Genomic DNA, 18524 nt, shown 5'->3' on the forward strand with positions numbered 1-18524 from the left:
GGTAGTTGAAGTCATCCAGTGTGACAGTATTGGGTTGGACCTTGATAGATTCCAGGGTGCTTAGGAACTTGTCAAGTGAGAGTCTAGGGACATGTTTGGGGTTCTATAGCAGGCTATGACTTGTATTGCTTTCTTACCCAGTGTTAGTTGTACCTGAAATATCTCAGATGTATTATGCTGGGCTACCAGTCTAGAGGTGTGCGTATCCTTTAAGAATATGGAGACACCACCGCCTTTGGAGCTTCCGGCCATATTCTGGGGCCGAAAGGTATGGAATGAGTTGTAGCCTTGGAGTGCAGGGGTGCTTTCTGCCTCTTTAAACCAGGTGTCCATTACAGCTCAGATATTGACATTCTCCATTTTGAGGAGAGCTTCAAGTGAGTGCATCTTGAGATTTAGACTTACAGCACTGAGCAGCATGACCCTTAAATTGCATTTGTTTGTAGCTGTTACGGTGGAATTTTGGTCTTTGGAATACTGCCTAAAAAAGGCACTATAGGGGTTGCAAGAGCCTTAGCCAGTACTCAGAATCCCGAGGTGACATATGCAGGCATCTCAATCATGTCATCCCAGGCAGACAGATACTTGATCCCCTTAGAATGACACCAGAAACATATCCAATTGCTGAAGTCAATCATTTTCTGCTCGTACTGTGGTATCATTCTGGGTGATGGTAGAATAGTGCTCAGGGCTAGGGTCATACCCGCCTAGGCCACATAATCTGAGAGCTCTATCACATCTCTTTTCATGAAGTCCAGGGAAGAACAATCAGGTAATTCACACCCACATGAACAATGACTGAGTCATATTTGTACTTGTTGTATTGTGACCTGAGTGCATGTGTTATGTGGGGATCCTGGCACCTGATAGCCAACTGTCACCTTCTCCTTGTTCATCCTGTCACCTTCTCCTTGTTCAACCTACTGAGTAGGACATCAGTGTGTCTCACAATTAAGTTCTGTTTGAACAGAGGAACAAGACAGAGGTGTCCTCTTTCCCCTTTGTTATTTGTATTACATGTAGAGCCATTGGCAAAGAAAATAAGGGACTCAGAAATTCAAAAATATAATTGGTATGGTAATCAAGAAAAGTTGGCTTTATTTGCAGATTATATTATTTTGTAACTGATAAAACAAAAAAAAATAACATTTCGTTGTGGCACATTCTAAGCAGTTGCAAGTCTTTTCAGGATACAGTATTAATGAAGACAGAGCAATGGCAAGAGCTGTAAACTATGTACCAACACACAAACTGGTTTAGCAATACATATTTATGGGATATGATAAAAAGAAGTACTTAGGAATATGGATTGAAAAGGATTCTGTTACAGCAGCTACTGATATGTAGAAAGGGACTAAACAAAAAGATAATACAAAAACTGAGAAAATAGAATCTCTGTTTTATGGATATGAATAACAAGATGCAAGCAGTGAAAATGTTTTTAGTCCCTTTAGTTTTATATACAGGTCAGGCATATTTTATCAGCCAGTGAAAAGCTGTAGATAGCAATTAATAAAGAGTTGAAGGATTTTGTCTGGGAGGGGAAGTGGGCAAGAGTCAAGCAGGAGGGTCTATATTATAATCTCGAAGGTTTAAAACTTCGAATCAGTAAAGATCGAACTTTAGTGATCAAAGTCTTAAACCATTGAAACCAAAAAAAAAAAAAAACTAAATAGTGTGTAGGCAGGGAGGCAAGCACCCCTGCACCTCCCACACCCCCTACTTAAATATACCAACTCCGAGAACGCACTACATTTAAGTAAATGGAAATCTCCCCCTACGGAGATTTTCCGTTTAAACATTCGATGTAGTGCACTTTCGGTATTCTCGTGTCGACAATATCGTATTCGATATTGTCAGACTTCGAGATTTTAATATAGACCCATGTAGGATAAGCTGATCCCTCCAACAGAACAAGACGATTTATGATTACATGATTTGAAGGGATATTTTGGAACTACACAGCTATGAATCCTATACATAGTACAAGCAAAAAGCTATGATTCAAAATGGAAAGGGATGATGATGAAACAGGGGGGAAGCTCAAGAAATAGACAGAGACTGGGAACTTGGATGCAGTTCTTTAAGGGGAATAGGTTCGTAGGTTGGTACTAGGCTATTGGCCCTAGGGCCTGTACAAGCCTAGCCATAACAATTCCCTGGCTATTTCTTCCCACAGCATTTACTTCCCTGGACCCCTGTCTAGCAGAGTGACTGATGTGATTCCCGGGGTGAATTTCCTTTCTCCCATCTAATCATTAAGATTCCTTTTGAAGAGGGCGAAAGAGGCACTCTACTTGACATGTATGGGCAGTCTATTCCAGGGTCTGGGGAGTGTCTGGGTCAGGAACTTATCCCTCCAGCATGTTTTCTTCATTGTGATGACAAGGTTTAGATCCCTGGAGCTTGTGTCTCTGAGGGATTGGGATTTTTTTAAGTGTAGTATGTCCAACAGCTGTGGGTTTGACATGGCCTTGAATGTTAAGCAGAGATCCCCTCTGAGTAGACGATATGCGACAGATTAGAGGTGGGTGGAGTTTTTTTAGATGGTCAGCATAGGGCATCTGCTTTAGGCCTGTGATTCTTTTAGTGAGGTATTTCTGCGGCCTTTCCAGTTGTTGCAGATGTCTTGAGAGGTACATACCAAACTGGGCATTGTATTCTATAATGGGGCTATTGATGAGTACAGTGGGACAATGACCTCCTTTTTTCTGGATGAAAAGCCCTTAATGATGAGGTGTGCCATGTAGAAGGATTTCCTGATTGTTGGGGCGATGTGGTTATCGAAGGTGAGACCACTGTCCACCTGTGTCCCTAAGTCTTTTATCACACTTTCGGTGTTTAGTGTACTGCCAAATATGTAGTAATTCACGGATATATATTTTTTCCCAAAGGGGATAACTATACATTTCTTGGCATTGAACTTGAGCCCATGGCTCTGGCACCAAGCATCTGTTTCTGTAAGGCCCTTTTTGTAGAATATCCACATAATTTGGGGATTCAGTAATGGCTCCCAGTTTGCAGTCATCTGTGAAATTTGTTAGCTAGAGTCCCTCAGTGTTGGCCTGTACTTCAGAGAAGTAGATGCCAAACAAGAGCGGTCCCAGGACTTAACCCTGAGGTACTCCACTTGTCACTTGTCTGGAGCTGGATTTGGAGTTGGCTAATTTTACAGTGTGGGTTCTGTCAGTAAGCCAGTTGGCAACCCATTGAGTGACATAGGGATTAATGCCCAGCTTAGTAAGTTTATCTATGATTCCTGAGTGGAGGATTGTGTCGAAGGCCTTGGCGAGGTCCAGATAGGCTGTGTGGGCCACCTTACCCTTGTCCACAGCTCTGGAGACTGATTTGAAGAAGTCAATCAGGTGCAGGAGATGAGATTGGCCCTTCACGAACCTAAACTGTGTGGGGTCCAGTGTTTGATGGTTGCCGATGCCTTTGCTTATAAGTTCCATGATAATACATTCCATGGCCTTGCAGATCAGGCTCATCCGGCTGATGGGGCAGTAGTTCCCGGGATCCAAGGGGGACCCCCCCCCTTGTGAAGTGGGATAACTGTAGCTGTTCACCACTCAGTGGGCATGAAGCCTCAGGTGAGGCTATGATTAAACATGACACTTAGGTGAGGTGCCAGTTCATTTTGTAGTTCATATAGTACACAGCCTGGGATGTCGTCTGGTCCCATGGATGCTGTATTCTTAGCTTTGGAGAGTGCGTTTTTTTACCTGTGTGGCCATTATTACCAGAATTTGGCAATCTTTCGGTATTGAGATGGGACCTTTAGGGGGTGAGAGGGGGGTGAAGTTGGCACTGAATAGATCTGCCAGGATATTGGCAATATCCTTGGGATCAGTATATTTAATGCCATTCTGTTGTAGCTCTGAGCAGAGCTGAGCATTGCCATTTAGATTCTTGACATAGCTATAGAATGCCTTGTGGCTGTCTTTGGAATCTTTGGCAATTTTATTTTCGTAACTAGCTTTGGTGGATTTTATGAGGGATCTCAGCTTCTTACTGAAGCTGGTAAGGGTTTTTTTTGCATCCTGGGATTTTTCTCTTTTCTGCAACAGTTTCTTCCTTTTGTTGTAAAGTTTGTTTATGGCAAGGGACCACCAGATTGGCTTCCTTTTTCTGGAGCAGAGCATCTTGGTTCTATTGGGGATGGCATGATTCATGCACGAGTGGATGTACTCATAACACTAACCATAAAGAATATTATATTCATAAAGTAGAGAAAGTATTCTAAGAACTAAGCCAACATGGGAATGGAGAAAGGAGATTCTGCTGAATGGAATGATTGCAATTATGGGTACAGAGAATAGGTAAGTGGGGCTGGAATTTACTGGAGAAAATTAGCAAAGGAACGATGGTACTGAGAGCAAATAATTAGAGAGGGGAAGTTAATAGTATGGCAAGAGGTCAAGAATTAATTTGGATTGCAGTCTAGAGTTTGCCTTCGCTATAAAGAATTGATATCAAAGTACAGGCAAAGAGAAAGGTATGGGTAGTCCTCAGTGAAAGACCAACACTGGTAGAGCTTTTAGTAGAATCTAGAACAGAAGCTGCTGTTAAAAAGGGATAATGAGTAGGCATATAAAATATTGCATTATAATTATATAGGAATCAATCAGAGGAGGATAGTAAATATTGGAAAAAGATTTTGGATAAGCCATTAACAAATAATGGAAAGATATATGCATGGCTCCCAAATATGCAGCAAACTCTAGAAAATTTAGGAGTTTTGCTTGGAAGTGTTTGCATAGGTACATTTATACTCCAAGCAGACTCCAAAGAAATTTCCTCAGGTAGATTGCAAATATTGGAGATGTGATGGGAAAGAAAGAGTTAACTGGGAACATATTTTCTTGGAGTGTAATGAGCTGGCAGACTATAAAAATTCCCTGAACACTACTGTGTCAGAAATGCTTGGTCAGCAAATTGGTGTAACTAAGGAAATTATATTTTGAGCTGTGATACAGAATCAGAATTGCCTAGACATAGTAAGGCCTTATTGAGTTTAATTTTGCTAGCTTTCAAAAAAAAACCCATTTACTAGAAAATGGAAATCAACGTCTAAACCAACTGTACTAGAAGTACTGAATATAGTAACAGAGATAAAATAACTGGAATTAGGTATTTAGAGAAGGGTAGGAGCAAATTACATAGAAAAAATGGAAATTGTGGGAACACTACATGCAGAATAATGTTTTGGAGGAGGAATGAGGTTTAAGGGAAGGCAGTAATTGAATGATCTATGGAATATTTGACTGATAATGACTGTATAGAAGATTATAAGTGATATATAATGTTTGCAACTGAAAAATATGTCAATATGGTTTGTTTTCATTTAAATAAATGTATGATTGCCTCTGTCGTAAGTGATAATTTAATAAAGATGTTCCTTGTTTAAAAAAAAATATCTGTCTACATCTCACCCGGGGTAGAACGCCTAAGATTATTAACCCCACGTGAACATTTACAAGTTCATAACTGCATCTGGGTTGGTGCAGGCACCTAAGGGCTTCATATTATCTAAGGTATGATCCCAGTTATTCTCATTATGGTTAATATATAATTATCGACCATGGGATGGGTAAGGCCAATATCTAAGCAAATGGGATGGGTTAATTCGAGCACAAAAAGGGAAACTGGCTTGACTTAAAATGGTCTGCAAGCGTAGCTAGCCTAGTATTTACTTATGAACCTATTTCTTTACTACCTCAGCATTCATGGGAGGGATGATTTAGTGCAGTGGTAATGAAGTGTTGCTCTGGTGCTGTTTACTGAAAGTGAGTGAGGTGGACAGAGACTAGCCTCCAGTTTAGATAAATAGGTCATTTTTCACTGGTGGAACTAGTGTGTGTTACAAGGGGTGGGTTGTCAGTAAACATAAGTCAGTTGCTACCTACCTCAAAAAATCAAGTACTAGTAGGCTGGCTATGGACAAGGCTAATGCTTACTGGGACACCATAGTACAGGTAGTACTAGTACTTACACAAGTAACAGCAAATAGAAGTAACAATGACCAGAGGTGTAGCTAGCTATTCTTGTGCCTGGTGATCTGAAGTCCCCACAGCTCTAAGTTGCGGAGCAAAGAAAAGTATTCTCCTATGATGGCAAAAAAGTTCTCTGCCTCTGCTCCAAGGCTCCAAGACATCAGGAGCAAAAAAAAAAAAAAACTCTTATTCCCTTTGAAGCTGTATCAATTGCTTGCTACATTCCACACACAGTGTGCTAAAGCACTTCATTTCTGGTGTGCTGGGATATGACTTACTAAAAAAAAAAAAAAAAAAAACTGCATTTTAAACTGTAGCAACAGTTTGCTAGTTTTGTAGCAAGTAGCTGCTACAGTCCACACACTGAGTGTTACAGGGCTTACTGGCACAGGGGGATTTTCTTTCATTTTAAACTGTAGCAACTGCTTGCTATATTTGTACGAAGCAGCTGCTAGAATGTAAGCCCCACAAAGAGCACAACAACACTTCTATTTGACTGCATATCCGAAACTGGCATAATGCTGGTAAATGAATTCATTGATTGGATATGAATCTGTCGATAATGCCCCCTTTGCCCCATCTAGCTAAGCTACTGACAAAGAGTATAAATTAGTGAAAAACTGTGATGGTTGAGGACACAGACTGTATACCCAGTTTAGTTACAATAGTTAGGGGATCAATTTTGATTGAGATTTTGTCTGAGGATAATAGGTTACACATGTAGTTAACTATGGGTACTCTGGGTCTGTGGAATACAGTGAAGGGTAGATTAATTGTTTAAGGGGTGTGTCTCCACAAAATTATACTTTTGTGCTTACTGACGAGAGACAATTAAAGAGGAGTGGGTGGGAGCTATGGGATGGACAACTTGAGAGTCACTCATTCTGTTCTATGACAGAGAGGCTGTTCCAGTGAGTTTTCTGTTGAAAACATTGAAATGCTTTCTTTTCCTTTTAAATAGAAATATGCATTTCTAGTTCTTCCCTCACACAATCCATCCACCCCTTTTCTTGACACCCTTGTTTCCTCTTGTTTTCTTCCTGTCCCAAATCATCTTCTCCAGATTTTCTTCTGCTTTTCTGCACGTGCTCAAATTATCATAATAATCTGCTCTCTTTTACCTTTTCTGCATGGCTTCTACTCTTATGATGTTCTTCGTGTTTCACTGTTGCAGTCATTACATTTGGGTTATCTGCTTGCAGGTAGCCCTCAGTCGGCCTGATTAGCAAAGTCTTGGGTCCTACGTCGGTTGCTGTCCCTTCTTCCATGACATCAAGTTGTCAGAGGTATAAAACATGCAGCCGATGCCATTATGTCAGTCTTTCTTGGCGTGTGGTGCCCGAAGCAGAAGCAGTTCACAAGTGCCAGTCGGCCGACTCCTGAAATTTTCATTTTTGAGTTTCAGAACTGAAATCTTCAACTAAAGCTAAGTACCCCATTGGGGAAACTTTTTCTTGCTCCTCATCGATGTCAGTAAAAGTTAATAATTGCATTACTTGTGGAAAGCAAATACCTCACAATGATTTTCATTCGTACTGTATTCCTTGCCTAGGGCCTGACCATGATGTACCTTGCTGTCGGTTTTGTGCTTTATTTAATCAGCGCACTATCCGTCATCGGTATATTTTCACCTCTAAATATTTCGGTTCTAGGTTTAATTATCCAGAAATGTTGTTGGTTAGCCATCCGACTAATGGGATTCTGAAAAAAATGCAAAGATAAAGACAGAGACACGCTTCTCCTAAGCCAGTTGCCAGTTCGCCGGTACTCAGTGAGGTGCTATCGCAACCCCTGATACCCGCTACTTCTGATTCGCAGGACTCTACTGAGACCCATTCGGAGTATGCTGCGAGATGCGGATGTCTCTACCTTGGATTTGTCCAGAGCCGCTGTGCAGGCACCGGTTTCTGAGGGTGTATTCAGGCCTACGGAATTGCATATTAAACCAATGCGTCCTTCTTTACTTAGGCCTAAATCTCAATCCATGCCTAAAAAAAGACGCCCAGGCCACATGCTCAGGCCTCTATGCCTAAAAAACAAATGATAAGAATGGCTGAAGATCTAATAACTGTAGTCAGGGGTAGCCAACCCCCCCTTCTAAGAGGCCTAGGACTGAAGTTGATTATGAATCTCCTGATCAGGATTCTGTTGTTTCTGATTCTTCTGATTATCTGGATTTGCCCTTATCTACTTATGAAAATTCTGATGCAGAGGACTGTATTCCCTCTGCTTCCCCTCCTGAGGATTTTTCTTTGGAGAAACCTTACATACTCTAAGGGAGCATTTCCACTGGGAAAGCCAGGATTTTTCTGATTCAAAAAAGAGGCTTAGGGATTTCGTTCTCCTACCTCAGAATAGGCCTTTAGCTATTCCTCCTGTAGTAGACATTGTTGATGATGCTTTTTTGGAATCTAGTTTGGCCCCTGATACCCTGCCTCCTGCTCCCAGAAAACCTGAGAGATAGTACAGGGTTCCTGAGTCACACAAGTTCCTTTTTAAAAATCCTATTGCAGAGGGGCCCAAGGGCATTAAGGCTTCTACTGCTAAAAATCCTACCCCTTCTGATAGAGACTCCAGGGTGCTGGATAGATGGGGTAAGAAGGTTTGCACTTCTGCAACCTTGGCCATTAGGGCTTTAAACTGCCAGTTTCATATGTTAAAGTATCAGCAACATGTTATTGGACTGCTTAAACAGAAAATGATGTTGATTCCTGACTGTGTGGAAAATAAAGATTTACAGGATTTAATGCATTCTGGAAAACATATTTTGCAGTGTGGTTTTGATTCATTAGAGGCCTCTTGCAGGGCTGCTGTTACTGGGTCTCTGCTCAGAAGGCATGCTTGGCTTAAGGAGCAATCTTTGCCTGATCATGTTAAAGCTAAATTGTTGGATGCTTCTTTAAATCAGGAGTGCCTGTTTGGCAACAAGGCTGAGGAAGTTCTTAAAAAGATGGAAGATAAAGCTAATCTATGCAAACTGTGAAAGATTTTTTACAAGTTCAGCCTCCTAGATTTAGTAGGCACTGGCCCTCTAAGAATTCATCCTTTCCAGCCCCTTCCAGGTCTTCTCAAGCTAAAGCTAGACACAGCAAAAACCTTAGGTTTCAGTCCCAGGGGACACATAGAACTAAGCAGTGGAAGGCCTCCACTTCCAAATCTGGGAATAATAAGACTCCCCGCTATGGTAAACTGTCTCAATGACTTCCTTTTAAAATTTCTAAGCACTTATCAATTGACTGCCCCTTTGGGGGGACAAATTGTTGTTCATGCAAAGAATTGGGAACTCATTACCCAGGACAAATGGGTTTTAAATATAGTGTCCCAGGGATACAGGTTTCACTTCCACAGGTTGCCAACACCAAGCGGGTGGCTGGACCTACCCCCAAATCAGTGGGCAGAGGCCCAAAACAAGTACTTTCTCTCTTAAGCATGGGGGCTATTCAACTTGTACCAGAAGAGGAAAAGGGACAAGGTTTCTACTCGAGACTTTTCCTGGTACCCAAAAAATTCAATTCATGGCGTCCTATCATGGACCTGTCTACTCTAAACACCTTTTTGGCGATTCCAAAGTTCAAGATGGTGATTCTTCACCAATTACTTCCTATGCTAGGCACAGATGCCTAGTTGGCAACAATAGATTTAAAAGAAGCATACCTGCACATCCCAATCAGGGAATCTTGCAGAAGATACCTACACTTCAACTTGGACCGAACCACAAAAGGAGGGGGAGTATCAATATTCGTCAAAGATACCCACACCTCCAGGTTGGTGGCACAGCACAAAGCATCAGAGACTATCCATGTGCAACTAACAGTGGATAAAACTGCCTTCCAGTTTATAGCCTGCTACAGACCACCCTCCCAAACCCAGGAACCCCACTCGGCCTTCCTGAGAACAGTGGAAAATATGAAAGTCTCTCCAAACACCATTATACTGGGCGACTTCAACTACCCAAACATAGACTGGGAGCATTACTCTAGCTCCAACACCCTAGCCCAAAGGTTCCTAGAAATTATAAACTCAATACATATTGGACCTGATCATCACCAACATGGGGACTCTATGTTCCAGACCAGAAGTGTATCCCTCATTGGTAAGATCAGACCATAAACTAATCTCACTGGATATTCACATCCCGACTCCCCCCCTGCCCTGAAAACCACAGTGAAAAACTTCTCTAATGCAAATTTCACACTCCTCAAAAACGAGGTGGAATCCTTCAAAGCCCCCGGGCCTGTGGAAAATACAGCCCAGACCACAAAGTCCTTTATAAACGCATTCTATGAACACCTTCAGGAATGCATGGATCATGCAATCCCAAATAAAACCAAGTCCCAATCCTCCAAATGCAGACGTCCTGTCTGGTGGACCCCAGCCATAAACAAACTATACAATAGAAGGAAAAACACCAACAATATAAAAAACAAGAATCGGTACCGATAGTTTCCAGGATCCGTTGAGGCACCACCTTTGTGGAGAGGGACCACTGTTGCTGTATGCCACTCTTTGGGTACATATCCTGTAGTAAGGCTGAGATTGAACAGTAGGTTTATGTTTAGGTTTAGCTCTTCTTGGAGTTCATGTAGGACGCAGCCCAGGACACCGTCTGGTCCCATTGATGCTGTGTTTTTTGCTTTGGAGAGGGCGGCTCTTACCTGAGCATCTGAGATGTCAGGGGGGCAGCACTCTGCTGGGATAGATATTTGCCCTTTTGGTGGGGAGGGGGGGGGGAGTTTGAGCTGAACCTGTCAGCTAGGATGTTGGCATTGTCTGTGGGTTCGGTGTATTTTTTGTCATTTTGGACTAATTCTGAGCATATCTAGGAATTCCCACCCAGGTTCCTAACATAACTAAAGAAAGCCTTGTGATTATCCTTAGTGTCCTGTGCAATTTTTCTCTCGAAGCTGGCTTTAGACAATTTTATGAGGGCCTGTAGTTTTTTGCTAATACTGATCAGAGATGCCTTCCCTTTTTGGGATTTTGCTCTATCATGTAGTAGCTTCCTCCTTCTATTGTATAAAAAACAAGAATCGGTAGCCAAAAACAGTCTTGCAAACCACAAATAATCCTTAACGCAGTTTTATTGAGACAAATAAATTAGCGTTTTCGCTTCTCAGCAGACGGAAGCTTCATCAGAGTAATTACAATTGCTCAGTAAGGCGCCAAAACTTGCTGAGCATTTAAATAAACTACACACAAAAAAGATTACATCACTTCCTGAGGGTGTAAACTAAATACATAATGACAAGTGTGTGCATTTAAAAACAATGTAATTTAAACACATAAAATGTAAACAACTAGCCACATCTAAAAGTTGTACATCAGCCCTTTTCTTTACTTAATTGCATTAAATAACACATAAATATGTGTATGAAAATGAGTGAATTCTATTTGTATGTAGGTGTATAGAATTACAGCAGCGAAGCTGTTGCATTCTATAAAAAAACAAGTACTCCTTTCCAATAATATGTACATAAAACTCCTATTTAGGGACATACAAGTTTAAAATAGGATAAAGAAAAATAGAAAAATATATATTTTTATTTAAAATGAATTAAATTTAATTTAATTTGATACAGCAGGTGCATGGATAGAAAACTTCATTTGTATGACAAACTATAATTTAATTTTAGTAATTATATAAAAAATATAAAAAATATATAAAAGTATATAAAAGCGTTTTTTATTTTATTTAATATATTTACAAGTAATTAACCTGTCATATTTACAAATATCAATTGAATGACTCTACAACTACTCATTTTTATATGTTATAAAGGGATTCAGTTTAGATGTAAATTAATGGGAATTTTACTATCTAAGATATGCTCTATATTTCAAAACAGGGGCAATGTTGCAAGCCTCGTTCAAACCTGGAGGATTAAAGGCATCTAGTCTTAGTTGCCACTCCAGTTCACGGTTTTCCAATAAGAGAGATGTAGGTCCGCCCCTGATAGACGTCCTTATACTGTCAATGCCCATAAATTGAAAACTGTGCCCAGGATTTTTTATTATATGTTTAGCTAGGGCGTTTTCATTTTTTGAATTTTTTATTGCATAATGATGTTGATATATCCGTTCTCTAAATTTTCTGTCGGTTTTACCGACATAAAAACTCGGACAGCAGACACAAAATGCAATATAAATAACTGACTTAGTTTCGCAGTTGATCTTGAAGTTGATGTTAAATTTCATACCTTTTATACAAAAGGAATTCCCAGTGCAAATGGACTTACACCATTTGCACAAACCACAAGGAAAGGAACCTTTTATTCTACTAAACTGTTTTAGCCCGGAATCATAGCTTTTTAATGTTTGTTCCCCTCTTATAAACAATGTAAGGTTTTTCCCCCAATTTCTCCCCCAAGAAAGGGTTATTGGAAATGAAAGACCAATTTTTTTGAATGATTCCTGATATTGATTTAGAGTCACTATTATATGTAGTAATGAAACTCAAAGGTGGCGATATGAAGATGTCTTTTGTCACAACAATTTCAGAAGTGCTCAAATCTGCCATATCAGTAGATGTATTAGTGAAAAACACAACATCACCATACAACAAATGTTTATAAAATCCAACACTTCTCTTGCTTTTTAATTCCTCTATGAGTTAATCTACAAGTGATTCTGGGTAGCCCCTATTAGTAAACATCGTTTTTAACAAAAAGCACTCAGCTATAAAGTCATTCAAGTCACTACACATTTTTACAGCTCTCACTAGTTGTCCTTTGACAATAGCCCTTTTTTGTTTGTAAGGGTGGGAGCTCGTGTAGTGTAGGAAAGAATTCACATATGTTTCTTTCCTAAATATTTTTGACTGAAATTTAAAATTTGTTCTATCTTTAATAAGTTTCACATCGAGATAGTCGATTTCTTCACCTGAAACATGATATGTGAATCTAAGAAAGTTTGTTGTGTGATTGATATAATCAATAAATCTTTGGACGGCCTGTAAATCTCCTTTAAAGAGTATAAACACATCGTCTAAAAAGCGAGTGTAATAACAAATGTGCTGCTTCCAATCTGAATTATCTAAAATATGGCGTTTCTCCCAGTGGGCCATGACCATATTGGCCACACTGGCACCGCAGGGGGATCCCATTGCTGCTCCCTGTTTTTGAACATAAAGTTCTTTTTCAAACAGGAAATAATCAGAAGCAAGCACAATGTCTAAAAGTTCTGTAATGTTGTCAATTTCACTTTTAGGAGCTTTTAGCTCTTGCAGGAGTAAGCCAATCCATTCAATTGCCTCCTGGTGTGGAATGGAGGTATACAGATCAGTAACATCAATGGTAAGAAAGATGTATGAATCATCAAAACCAATATTATTAATATTGGTCAAAAAGGTCCTAGAATCTTTGCAAATACTAGGAACAAGCTTAACATACTTAGAAAGCAAAAAATCTATATATTTAGAACAAGGGTACGTTGAGGAACATCTACCATCAACTAACGCTCTCATTGGTGGGTCCCTGTAATTTTTGTGGACCTTTGGTATGCCAAACATTACTTGGACCCTAGGTTGGGAAATGTCAATATATTTGTACATATCCATATCTATCCTACCATTGATGAATAAATCTCTAAAGTACCCTTTCATCTGGTTAAAACAACCATTCATAGCATTAAGTGAAGTGCTTTCATATGCTGGCGAGTCCAAAACTAGAACCATCCTTTCTATGTAATCAGTTCTTTCAAATATGGCTAAACCACCTCCTTTATCTGGTTTTATTACTCTAACTGATGATTCACGTAAATGGTTTAATGCTTCAACTTGTTCTTTTGTAATGTTAAAAGTGTTACGTGAGAATGTTTTTGTACAATTCATATGTCTGATGTCCAACTCGCATGCAGTCTCAAAGATTTTTAGCCCAACTTGAATAGGTGGGTTAAAGATGCTGGTTAGTTTTAGACCTTCGTTACAATTGTGTGTGACATCATTAAATAATAACTTTAAATTAAGTTTTCTTACATAACACTTGAGATCAATTAACACTTTGGCAACATCACAATGTCTGGAGGGAACAAAAGTGTTCCCTAATGCTAACAACTCAACCAGTTCAGGTTCCAGTTCCAAAGTAGAAACATTATAGATGGTAAAATCGCCTTTTATGTTATGTAAAATTATAGGAAAGTCAGTACTGGTTGAAGTAAACAGGGGGCTTGTTATCTGTTCCAGTTCTTGCCCCTGGCCCCCCTGTTGGCGATTGCCTCGGTTGCCTAAAAAATGTTTTTGGGGTGACTTATTACCATTATTCGTGTTAGGACCCCTGTTTGACACATCTTGCTGTTTACTACGGTTCCTATTACTCCTTCTAGGACCATTGTCAACCTCACCAACTTCACGATCAGTGTTCTCGATGGATGATCCCAAAGCATCTTCATGCATATCAAATCTTGCCCCTGAAGTATCAACAAGTTCATTTGATTTTTGTATAAAAATCAATTTTGGATAGGCTTTATCATTTTGATAAGAAGCCCTGTCACGAAATAGTTTTTTAGATTTGTTGGTCTTCAGTTTTATCATGAAGGTGTCAATACTCGTAAAAATATGAGAATAATCAAATTTAGATTTATTAAAATTAAGATCAGTCTTTATATCATTATCAAGCAGACTAATTTCTTGTATGAGATTTTCAATATTGATAGAATAATGTTTAATAATTAATTCAATCAATTGTGCGCCTTGCTTTTGGAAAAGCGCTTGTAATTCAGTTAAAAAAGCTGCACCTGGTATCAAATTAGAAGGTGAAAAATTGCTCCTTAAGCCTTTCGGAACAATATTTTCATTCAAACACTGCCTGAAGTACGCCACTTCAAGCTGTAGCTTCCTCAATTTTAGTGTTTTGCTGTCTAATGACTTTAATTTCTCATTAATGTCATTACTGTGAACATTAGTTTTACCAGTTACTGGCACCGGCGGGTCGTCAGCAGATGGTTTAAAGAATGTATAAAAATCACCTGTATTTTCTATCCACTCGGACAGCGACAGTACGCCCATAAGTGCTGCTTCCTGGTTCCCAAAAGAAGAAAAATTGTTCGCTAGAGGGACTCGGTCATCTTTTTGCAAGTTAGAACTTCCACTGGAGCACACAGGCTGAGCCGCTGGCAAGGAACACGTATCCGTGTCTCCTGGGCGCTCCTGGGTCTCTCTGTTCTCTTTAGGTTTAGAAGCAACCAAAGGTAATTGGACATTCCTCTTCTCAATGGTGTCCAAGCGTTGATTTAAAGAGTCAAGTCTCTGCGATACAGCCGCCAGTAAAGACTAGATGCCTTTAATCCTCCAGGTTTGAACGAGGCTTGCAACATTGCCCCTGTTTTGAAATATAGAGCATATCTTAGATAGTAAAATTCCCATTAATTTACATCTAAACTGAATCCCTTTATAACATATAAAAATGAGTAGTTGTAGAGTCATTCAATTGATATTTGTAAATATGACAGGTTAATTACTTGTAAATATATTAAATAAAATAAAAAACGCTTTTATATACTTTTATATATTTTTTATATTTTTTATATAATTACTAAAATTAAATTATAGTTTGTCATACAAATGAAGTTTTCTATCCATGCACCTGCTGTATCAAATTAAATTAAATTTAATTCATTTTAAATAAAAATATATATTTTTCTATTTTTCTTTATCCTATTTTAAACTTGAATGTCCCTAAATAGGAGTTTTATGTACATATTATTGGAAAGGAGTACTCGGTTTTTTATAGAATGCAACAGCTTCGCTGCTGTAATTCTATACACCTACATACAAATAGAATTCACTCATTTTCATACACATATTTATGTGTTATTTAATGCAATTAAGTAAAGAAAAGGGCTGATGTACAACTTTTAGATGTGGCTAGTTGTTTACATTTTATGTGTTTAAATTACATTGTTTTTAAATGCACACACTTGTCATTATGTATTTAGTTTACACCCTCAGGAAGTGATGCAATCTTTTTTGTGTGTAGTTTATTTAAATGCTCAGTAAGTTTTGGCGCCTTACTGAGCAATTGTAATTACTCTGATGAAGCTTCCGTCTGCTGAGAAGTTTAAAACGCTAATTTATTTGTCTCAATAAAACTGCGTTAAGGATTATTTGTGGTTCGCAAGACTGTTTTTGGCTACCGATTCTTGTTTTTTATACAATAGAAGGAGGAAGCTACTACATGATAGAGCAAAATCCCAAAAAGGGAAGGCATCTCTGATCAGTATTAGCAAAAAACTACAGGCACTCATAAAATTGTCTAAAGCCAGCTTCGAGAGAAAAATTGCACAGGACACTAAGGATAATCACAAGGCTTTCTTTAGTTATGTTAGGAACCTGGGTGGGAATTCCTAGATATGCTCAGAATTAGTCCAAAATGACAAAAAATACACCGAACCCACAGACAATGCCAACATCCTAGCTGACAGGTTCAGCTCAAACTCCCCCTCCCACCAAAGGGCAAATATCTATCCCAGCAGAGTGCTGCCCCTGACATCTCAGATGCTCAGGTAAGAGCTGCCCTCTCCAAAGCAAAAACACAGCATCAATGGGACCAGACGGTGTCCCGGCTGCCCCTACATGAACTCCAAGAAGAGCTAAACCTAAACATAAACCTACTGTTCAATCTCAGCCTTACTACAGGATATGTACCCAAAGAGTGGCGTACAGCAACAGTGGTCCCTCTCCACAAAGGTGGTGCCTCAACGGATCCTGGAAACTATCGCTCCATAAGCCTGACTAGCTTGGTCTGCAAAGCTATGGAAAGGATCATCATGGACCTCATAAATAAAGATATTGGGGACCTACAGACACTGGATCCTACCCAGTTCGGCTTTGTTAAGGGCAGATCCTGCCTCTTTAACCTGGTTGATTTCTTTGAAACAGTCACCAAGGCCATTGACGAGGGGAAGGTGGTCCACACAGCCTACCTGCACCTCGCAAAAGCCTTGTGATACAATACCCCACTTGGGCATTATAGATAAGCTCACCAGCTTAAATATAAACCCCTATGTCACTAGATGGGTTGCAAACTGGCTCAAGGACAGAACCCACATGGTTAGAATTGCTGGAGCCATGTCAGACTCCAAACCAGTTACAAGTGGCATCCCACAAGGCTCAGTCCTGGGACCTCTCTTGTTCGGTATATATTTCTCGGAGGTACAGGCCAGCATGGAAGGACTGTGGCTGACCAAGTTTGCAGATGACTGCAAACTGGGTGCCATAATTGACACTCCAGCCAACACAAGCATCCTCCAAAAGGGCCTCATAGAAAAAGACAACTGGTGCCAGAGCCATGGCCTCAAGCTAAACGCCAAAAAGTGTATAGTCATCCCCTGTGGCAAAAACAAAGTGCCCACAAATTACCACATAGGTGGTAATCCATTAAGTACAGAAGAAGTAATTAGGGACTTGGGGACCCAAGTTGATAGCAATCTCTCATTTGACAACCACGTGGCCAAAGTGGTTAGAAAAACATTTTATATAGTCCACCTAATCATGAAGGGATTCACATCTAGATCAGGGGAGGTCATCGTGCCTCTTTACTCATCCCTCATCAGGCCCATAATTGAGTACAATGCCCCTTTTGGGATGTACCTTACCAGACACCTGCAGCAACTAGAAAGACCCCAAAAATACCTCACCAAGAGGATCAAAGGGCTCAAACAGATGCCATATGCTGCCCGGTTAAAGAAACTCCAGCTCTACTCAGTGGCATACCGCCTGCTCAGAGGTGATCTGTGCCTGACGTATAAAGCCATGTCCAACCCGAAATTAATGGACATGCTGCACCTCAGAAAATCCAAATCCCATCGAGCTACGCCGAGAGACTTGAACCTCAGCACTGAAATAAATAGGACATGCTGGAGGGACAGATTCATAACCCAGAGGCTCCCTTCACTCTGGAATAAAATCCCAGTCCAGGTTAGGCAGAGTCCCTCATTGACTCTCTTCAAGAGGAATCTTGATGAGTGGATGGGAGATCGTAGGTTTACCCCGGGTATCTCTTCTGTGTCACTGTTAGACAGAGGCACAGTATACTAACCTCGAAAAAGGGCATAGCAAAATTAATTTAAAATGGGTGGTGAGAGCCAAACACACTCTGGCTAGGCTTATAAATGCCCTAGGGCAGATAGCCTAGTATGAACCTATGAACCTATGAAAGCAGGCTACATGCACTATCAGTTCTCTGCATTGCCTTTTGGCTTATCTACTGCACCCAGTATATTCACAAAGTGCCTAGCCCCAGTTATTGCATTTTTCAGGCAAAGAAATATTCAAATATACCCATACCTGGATGATTGTCTAATTCAGGCAGAAAGCCAGGACATACTTTTGAATCATCTGGCCTTTGTACAAAGGGTTCTAACTTGTCTGGGGTACACCATAAATGAAAAGAAATTACACCTGGTACCCTGTGAACAAATTATATTCCTGGTAGCAAGCTTGAATACAACTTCCCAGAAGGCTTACCTCATGCCAGAGAAACAAATTCATTTGACAACCTACTTCAAACAGGTTGCCACAAAAACCCTGCTATC

The sequence above is a fragment of the Protopterus annectens genome, chromosome 6.part0, assembly GCF_019279795.1.
Source record: "Protopterus annectens isolate FY-2018-M chromosome 6.part0, PAN1.0, whole genome shotgun sequence".
Taxonomy (NCBI): domain Eukaryota; kingdom Metazoa; phylum Chordata; order Ceratodontiformes; family Protopteridae; genus Protopterus; species Protopterus annectens.